The sequence below is a fragment of the Myotis davidii genome, unplaced genomic scaffold (genome assembly GCF_000327345.1).
Source record: "Myotis davidii unplaced genomic scaffold, ASM32734v1 scaffold184, whole genome shotgun sequence".
In the NCBI taxonomy this organism is placed as follows: domain Eukaryota; kingdom Metazoa; phylum Chordata; class Mammalia; order Chiroptera; family Vespertilionidae; genus Myotis; species Myotis davidii.
This window is the reverse complement of record NW_006297021.1, coordinates 3,055,075-3,064,950: the sequence shown is the minus strand read 5'-3', so window position 1 is coordinate 3,064,950 and position 9,876 is coordinate 3,055,075.

Below are 9,876 nucleotides of genomic sequence, written 5' to 3'. Positions count from 1 at the left end.
TAAACTGGCAGTCGACATCCCTCTTGCAATCCGGGACTGCTGGCTCCTAACCACTTGCCTGCCTGCCTGCCTGATCGCCCCTAACCACTTGCCTGCCTGCCTGAGTGCCCCTAACCACCGCTGCCTGCTGGCCTGATGCCCTAACTGCTCCCTGCCAGCCTGATTGCCCCTAACCGCCTTTGCCTGCTGACCTGATTGCTCCTAACCACCCTGCCTGCTTGCCCCCTAACTACTCCCCTGCCAGCCTGATTGCCCCTAACTGCCCTCCCCTGCCTGCCTGATCACCCCCTAACAGTTCCCTACTGCCAGCCTGATTACCCCTTAACTGCTCCCCGCTGCTGGCTTGAATTGCCCCTAACCTAACTGCCGCCCTCTTGGCCCCTGCCCCGTGGCTTTGTCTGGAAGGATGTCTGGAAGATGTTCCATCTAATTAGCATATTACCCTTTTATTAGTATACATTTTCATGATCTTGGGCAATTTACTTAATCTCCAACTTTCAGTTGTCTTATCCTACTGCCTTGTTTGTTGTTTTCTCCTATCGATTTTATCATTAAAATCCATGCTATTCTCACTGTCATCAATTTGTTTTGTTTTGTATTTACTTTCTAATTTATTCATTTCTGGCAAATTGTGATGGTGCATTTTTATGACCAAATGAATAGATAAAATTAGTTAGTGAAGAAAATGTCTATGAGACGCTAACAGTATGCTTCCTTTCAGGGTCAGCATAGGTCTCAGGAAAACAACAAGAAGGTTAGAACAAGCACAGACACATTGCTTGGTTTTGTCAACCCATCCTCTACAGCAAACGATGGGGGAAAGACAAAGCAAACAGTGACCCTGCGGAAGCATACAGAAACATACAATTTTGAAGTGAAAATATTTGTGATCTTCGAGGATGTCTGAGATAGTCTAGCTCCAGAAATAGCTGAATTGTTTTGCCTGTTTTATTCTGTATGCCTCAGAAATTGTACAACGTGTGGGTCCTTTTGTTTGGGTTCTAATGGCTTTCTATAATAGCACAATGTCAAGAGTCTTTATTTGAGTATAGCAGTCTTCTATGTTCGTTAATACAAGTAGCAAAGATTTTCCTTACATATCCTTGGAAGCACTACAATAAAGCCAATTTTATTTCTTGGGGTCAGAGATGTAGAATACATGGGGCTCTATTACCTAGTAATACTCTAACAGTTGTTTCCTTTCAGCCACCCATTGCTATACAAAGAAAAGCCTTGAAACTTAAAAATAAAAGCACAAAGTTAAAAGTAAAAATTATATAAATGTATTGGTTAATAAAACTGCTAGTAGAATTTACTTGCAAATATAAACATAACAAAGGTGTATTATTTTATAATTATTTGTCTACAAATTTCTTACCTAAGGGATATGAACCCATTGAGTCCAAGGGTTTGTCTTATTCATTTTATTTTTTATTCTCATTACCTAACACAGTGCATAGTACAATTTTTAAAATATCTTTAAAATATAAATACATATTTAATGTATTTAGCATATGATAGATCAAAACATATATTTGAGTGTATAAACATATGGATGAAAAAGTCACATGTTCAATGATTAAAAATTTAACATTCCAGGTAAATTGAATTCCAGGGACATGAGTAGACTTTGTCTTCAAATAAGAATGAGGGTTGGTTCTCTGACATGCCTGACCCCGACCTGTGCTGGAATGGCTGGGTGCCCTCATTAATCACCCTTTGTATTGAGGCATTGAAGGCACAAGTTAAATGAGATCTCTTGGTAAAGGAGATCTGCTGTTGGCAAATCCCAAATCATCATTATGTGTTAGAATTTTAATCCAATTAAGTAAATGAATTGATGTAAGAATGAACAAGTGATCTTGAAGGAATGTTCCCGGCAGCACTGGATCATTAACTAATTATGTATATGGCATATAATAATTCTAAATAACTTGAGGTGGCTATAACTTGAATTGTGCCCCTCCCAAATTCACATCCTGAAGCTCTAACACCCAAAGTTACGGTGCCCAGAGATGGGGTCTGTGGGAACTCATTAGGTCATGAGGGTGGGCTCTTCAGAAAAGGATTAGTGGCCACATAGGAAGACACACACAGGAGAGACCTCTTGCTCTGCCCCCCTGAAGACAAAGTAAAAAAAGACACTTGTCTACAAGCCAGAAAGATGGCTTCACTAGAACCCACACTGGCCCACACTTTGACCTTGAACTTGGCAGCCTCCGGAACTGTGAGAAATAAATGTCTGTTGTTTAAATCACCCAGTCTCTGTTATTCTGTTATAATAGCTCAACCTGATTCAAACAGATACCAATCAGAACCCGGGGAGAATGGTTAGTTTTATTGAGGATGGGGTTAGTGAGATAAGGCCTGGAGGGAAGAAGACAGAGGTTACTGAAAGGAGTTTTTAGGGGTAAAATAGGCAGGTTTAGGGAGTTTTAGGAATTAGGGGGTTCATGGGGGAGGTTCATAGTTGGTTGGGAATGTGGAGCTGGCAAAGGGTATACATTCACAAAGAACAGAAGTGCCACAGAATAAGGGGAGAGGAAGACACCCACTCACAGAAGATAAGGGCAAAGCCACAGGGAGCAGAGACACAAAAGGGAGGAAGAAAAAGAAAAGCACACAGATTTTCACATGGGATAGAGAATTCTACCCCTGAAGTGGGAGAAAGGGAGGGGAACCCCACATGGGCTCTGAGTTTTGAAGCTGCTATAGTGACCAATAAGAAGGGCGCATCGAAGGACAAGGAACTGCAGCCTTTATAAACCTTAGGAAAAAGGGGCTTAGTGGGTTACCCTTTTTGAGAACCCCCCAAAAAATTCCACATTTTAATATACCACCTTCTGTCCATGGCTTCATCCTTATAACCCACCTGGACAAGAACCCACCCAGGAAAGAAACCACCTTTGCATCCTGCTCAGAGGAAAAGCAGTCCCGAGCTCCACAGGGAAGAATGGCATCAGAAGAGATAACGGAAGCTCTACTTGAATTTAGGAAACACTCGCTCACCCTGAAGGAGAAAAACTTCATCCAAATAAGGACAGATTTTATTTATGTTTGATACAAAAGAAAAAGATTAAGTTCATGAGACTATAAAATAAATTTGGATCCATGATGGAAATATAATTATATGAATACTTCTAATAAGAACAATAATTGACGTGATAAACTACAGCATGATGCAGAAAAACCACACAAAGTAATAATCTGACTGGGCATTGGACAGACCCTTAGAAGCAAACCATGTCTAGGTTTTGGTTTTAAAGCCCTGATGCCTTAAAATTTACATTTCCCACGCACAATAGACCTTTGTCGTCCACTCATAATAAAAATAGACTCATTTCAAGATGATGACTCTAAAGGATTCAAGGTGTTGAGAATCTTCTTTTCTTACATGTTACAAAGACTGAAAGCACATTATGTTCTTTGGAATCATGGGATGTCGTTTAAGCCGTGCGTTGTGGAAAATATTGCCAACTTCTAAACTAGAAAATACATTTTGTACTTAGAATACTAGAGCTTCAACTCTGTGTACAAGGTGCACACAGTTCATATGGCAGGAGTGCCTTACTGTGTTTTGCCACCTGGGGAGATGTTTGCCTTAAACCCCTGGAAGATGCCCGGGAAGGGAGGCATTTGGTCTGCTATGGCCACTTCTACAACAGGCGGCGACTTGGGGTTCTAAAAGCAAATGATATACATGCACTTAAAACTAGATGAACTTTCATTTTTTTAATCAGAAATATGAGTACTGTCAATAGGAAAATAATCAATGAAATATAGATTCCCCCCCAAAAATGACCATAAAGGTGAGAAGTCTAAAGGTCACATTACTGAAGAGAATGGCGATGTGTTGAAATATGAACTTTATTTTCTTCTCCAAATGAAATATGTGTAACTTGTTTTCTTTTCAAGAACAATTGGGGTGTAAATATAGGTAAACAGAGAGGAAGGCAGAGTCAGCATCTTAGGGAAATGTCATTTTCACTTGGGTTGACTAATGTCCTAGTCAAGCTAGAGGAGCACTCATGTTAAGCTATCACTATTAAAAAGGACAGGGTGACAATGGGAAAACAACAGTTGTTCCCACAGTCTCTTTGGAAATGGTCTTGTAATACAGAAGGCAAGTGCGAATTCAACCCAATGACATTAAATCTCATCGGACAACAGTAAAATCTTGGGTTTTAAAATAGAGAAAGATAAACATATTTTCTCCTATATAAGTATGTGCATAATGTTTCAACATAGGGATTGAGAATGGACAGTTGCAAATAATTATATAGAGTCTCTAATGGCAAAAATGATCTTTAGGAAAGAATAGACCAGGGCATTTAGAAATAGTTTAAATAAAATTGGAATGTTTTCACACACACACACACACACACACACACACACACACACACACACAGGCACACAATATTATTACTGCCAAGGTAAAGTTTCTTCAGAAAATTTCCAAAGTTTGGGAGTCAAAATAGTTGTATATGACATTTACCTTTGTCATGCAGGTATTCAACATGATTGTAAAGGAAGATAACAGTTATGAGCTATTTCCATAGATTTCTTACCTAAATTCAATTTCTCCGTTACCATTACTTAATATTTAGTGAAAAAAGAATGAATACATTCTGGACCATTAACTAATCATTTACATAGTTTGTAGCATTGTTAGAAATAATGATGATCAAATGCTTGAATAAATATCTTGAAAACATCTGACTTCTCATTCATACTTAAACCCCTCCACTCTGAAGTCTCATGTTACCAGGGAGACATCCCAGTCTCCTACAAGATTCAGTTTTGAACAATGTCCATCCAGATCCTAAAGGGTGAGTTCTTTTCCAGGACCACTTGGGCTCCTCCTCTGATGCAGTAAATGAGCTGTGATGCCTGTTTTTTCTACATCTTACCTCTTGGTCTACCCACTCTGTATCTAAATTCAAATGAGCACTACCTCTGCTCTATCTTCTATTCATTACGCAAACATTCACTAGCATTGCTGGGTAAACAAAGGTGAATGCAATGCCTCCTAGACCTGAAGGGGCTGACAGTTGAGTATAGTCAGCTGAGACAATACATTACACCAGTGGCAGTGAAAGATACTTCCAGCTTCATTCATTTGAAATATTTACAATGACATCATACAAACATATATATACCATTCTTTTCTGTATGCGGTTCCTAAGTCTTCTACCAGCCATGCTACTAACATAACCCCCCGCACATAGAACTTGAATTTGTGGGGGTTGGAAGGCATGATCATTTTATTTTCCAAATATCTGAAAATATGACTGCCCTTTTCTGGATGTCCTTATCATAACTCCATGGCTTTCTGAGATGTAATCACTTTTCAAAATCCAGTTTCATGCTCTCTAGTATAAAAATGAATTTTTGACTTTTATAGTTAAAACCACCAACTCCATACTGAATACCATTTATGATCTTTGTATATAATACTAAACTCATTTTTTCCTACATAATAAATAAGGCACATTGCTAATAGTCTTTCTACCAATCTCCTGAGGGTAGAAAAGAAAGCATGACCTTTTTTTTTAGCTGACCTTAATGAATATTTATTAACAACAATTTCCTCCTTTTCTGTGTGTTTGCAGAACATAATTTTGTTCTGTTTTCTACCCCTCAGGGACAGTGACTATAACCCTAACTTAGTGGAACATCCTAACCAATCAAAACTTAATTTTTAACATAATTCCCAAGAATGATATAATGATTTTATAAACAAATTAAATTTTACTACATTCTACTTTATTAAACAAAATATGACTTTATATGCTGCACATAACTTTTATCAGCTAAATATAACTTTAAATTTAATGGGAATAATCCTGAGGTAAAAATTGAAGAATTTCACAGAAATATCATTTTTATATTTCCTATTAACTTGCTTTTTTTCTTCTTATTGTTATCCAATAGTCCACTGTGCATACCAATTAAGCAATACACTTTGAAGAATAAAACTATTTAAAATTCAGTAATTACCTAAACCACGACATCAAGTAAAATCCTGTTCAGTGATTTTCCTTGTGAAGTAAGTAAAGTGATGTACTTAGTAATGTAAACACATTTAAATTATTATTTCCTGTACTAGTTTTTAAAGAATGCAAAGTAATAATCATTTAAAAATTTTCATGTACACACATGCACGCACACACACGTTTTCCATAATGGCTATACAAATTTACACTCCCATCAATAATGTGCAAGGGTTCCCTTTTCTCTATCTCCTTGCAAAGATTTATCTCTTGCCCTTTAATTAATAGCCAATCTAGCAGATGTGAGATATGCTATGTCATTGTGGTTTGATTTGCATTTTCCTGATGATTGGTGATGCTGAGTGCATTTTCATATACCTGTTGCCTATGTATGATTTTTCTCTGGAAAAACATTTATTCAGATCCTTTGCCCATTTGTAAATTGGGTTATTTATTATTTGCTATTGACTGATAGGAGTTCCTCATATATTTTGCATATTAACTCATTATTAAATATATAGTTCACACACATTTTTCCCATTTTAGCTGTGGAGGGTTTCCTTTGCTGTGCACACGTTTTAAGTATTTCTCTCTTCAGATCTATTAGGTTGTCTCTTATTTATTTAGGTGAGCCGATGCTGGGTGCATATATATTTACTATTATTATTTTGTCTTGATGAATTGACCTCGTTATCACTATAAAATCACTTCCTTGTCTCACTATAGTTTTAAAGTCTATTTTGTGTGATGTAAGCATATCTGCCTCTTCTCCCTATTCCATCCCTTCATTTTCAGTCAGTGTGAGTCTTCACAGTCTTGTAGGCATTTCAGTGTTATAGGGCTTTTTAAAATTGATTTAATATATTTCCCTCCCAAAATTAAAAAAAAAGAGGACCTTTCTTTCAACACATCTTTTATGATGGTATTGATGATGATGTATTTAGCTATATAGACACTTCCTCATTAAATCTTCCTAATGACTTTATGGATTACATAGTGTCTCTCTTCACAGATGAAGAAAATAAAGTTTAGAGGGATTTAGTGAGTTGCCAAGGAAGGCCCAGGAAAGGAATGTTTTAATCAGGATTTAAATCCTGGTATTTATGATCCTAAAGCCCCTGTTCTTCATTATTACAAACTAAAGTCCATAATTTACATGGAGTTAATTTCATCAAATAAAACAGAGCTTTAACAATCACTGAAATAAAAGTTGTACAGTTCTTATGGAAAAGCCTACTGTGTATTCAAAGTAGGAATGCAGATTCCATCATTTAGTTTCACTGGATTTAACAATATTTTCTAATTCTAAATACAGTTTTTTATGAATTATAACGAACTTGTTCACAAGCATCCTGGGATATTTTCTACCAAACACTGGACCACAAATATTGTCGATAAATTGCATTTGTCTTTCTACATGTAAAACAGAACTTGTCAAATTTTAAAGTAGACACTGAAATTTTGTACAAAACTTGAATGTATCCCAATATATATTGCTGCTGCAAAACCAAACGGGGAGGCTCATCTCTCCTATTTTTCTACATTTTCTTTTGCCCTGAAGTCAATTACTCTGGATACTCATAGTTAATGAATGAATCAATCATCAGAGTAAGATTTTATGTTATTCATTAAAAAATACATTTACATGGCTCACAGATAACATATTCCTCGCAACTGAACTTTTCTTTTTAACCAAGAGTACAGCCTATAAAAGGAAAGTCTGTGCTATTTGACAACCACAGAAGGCCTGGCTCGCCTGCCTCTATGGGACACTGCTGATGGTTGGCCAAAGGTTTCTCAGCCCTTCGCCTGCAGATTTCTTATGCTTCACTCTGGCTTCCTGTACTTCAGCCACTGGCAATGAACCATGCGCATCTCTGCAACTCATTCAATTCTTCCCCCAACCACCCACTCCCGCACAACGTGCATATAAAGAAAATATTCTAATACATCCAAGGATAGTAGGTTAATCAGGGCCACGTCAACTGTAGCCTGCAAAATATCCATAATTAATATAAAGGGAGAGGTAATAATGAAAGTAATAATGAAGAGTAATAATGAAAAGTAGTATTTTTAACTAGTGATTTCTCTTTCGAAAATTATTTGCTTGAAAAAAATCTCTATGCCCTGGCTGTTTTGGCTCAGTAATAGAGCATCGGCCTATGGACTGATTCCGGTCAAGGGCACCAAAAAAGAAAAAAGAAAAAAAATCTCTATCAATATTTATGAAGAAGAATGTTTAAGATTTAAAGGAAATTACTGAATAGATGATCTATTTGAATGTAATACATATTATATTATGATAAAAAAACAAAAGAAAGATGAGTATTCATTTTGCTTTCTTATCTTAACTTCTATGAAATTCTAGAAAGGTACTAAAGACCTCGTCTTATGTGAATTATTTTGAACCCAAGGACCCATGTTAATTAATAAGAGTTTTTGTTGTTGTTTTTGTTTGTTTTAATGAAAGGAAAGAAATGAAATATAAATATATAAACATATATACATGTACTACATATAAATAAACTAAAATAGGGGAGCTAAATTAGGCAAACCATAAACAGAAAGAATGTGATAAATGCATTAAATGACTTACAGAAAAATAAATAAAATATAAATAGTATGGGAAACTCCAATCTTTTTTAGGCTACTTCCTCCAGAAATTTCCCTGTTTGGCAACATGGTCAAATATTAGCAAAGTAAAAAAAAATAAAAAAAAAAAAAAATGTTTCCTGTCAGAACATGATCAGGTTCTCTTCACTGATTCCTGGCCAGTTGCTAGCAAGACTGATCCACTCCGTTTCTGAATTGCAGCTGCCGTCATGATCTTTCCAAAACACAGTTCTAATCACTGCATTCACCTACTTAAAGCCTCTCAATGTCTCCAGTTCTAAGAAGAAAGTTCTTAAAACAAAAGCAAACAAAATAAATAAATAAAACCCAATGCATGACATGGAGGAAACTGTATGGTACATTCTGCTTACTTCTTTTTATAAAATATACTAGGGGCCCGGTGCACGAAATTCGTGCACTGGGTGGGGGGGCGGGGGTGTCCCTCAGCCCAGCCTGCCCCCTCTCACATACTGGGAGCTCTCAGGTGTTGACCCCCCATCACCCTCCAATCGCAGGATCGGCCCCTTGCCCAGTCCTGACGCCTCTGCTAGAGGCGTCAGGCCTGGGCAGGGAACCCTCATTTCCCCCCATCACTGGCATTGCCCCTAGCCCAGGCCTGAGGCCTCTAGCCCAGGATTCAGGCCTGGGCAGGGGATCTCCCTCTCCCCCGCATCACGGGCTCTGCCCTTGCCCAGGCCTGATGCCTCGGCCAGAGGAGTTGACCCTCATCACCCTCCGATCGCCGATCACCAATCAGCCCCTTGCCCAGGCCTGAGGACTCCGGCAGAGGTGTCGCATCTGGGCAGGGGACCCCCAGCTCCCCACGGTTGCAGGCTCTGCCCCTACCCAGGCCTAACGCCTCTGGCCAAGGCATTAGGCCTGGGAAGGGGACCCCCAGATCCCTGTGATTTCCTGCTCTGCCCCTGCCCAGGCCTAACACCTCTGGCCGAGGCATTCAGCCCGGGCAGCGGGCACCCGCAGCGGCAGCGGCACTGCCATCACGCAGGCTCTGTCCCTGCCCCCACAGGACACCTCTGGCTGAGGAGTCTGGCCTGGGCAGCGGGGACCTGCAACTGCAGCGGCCCCGCAATCCCGGGCTCCGCTTTAGGCCCAGGCAAGGGACCCCTAGCTCCCGGGACTGCCAGCTTCGACCATGCCCTGCTCCCATCACTGGCTCCACCCCTACTTCCTGCTATCACAAACCAGGGTGGCAAAGGCGCCCGATTCCCTAGGGGCCGCCTTTGCCCTGCCCCCCAGCTCTTAGCTCCCA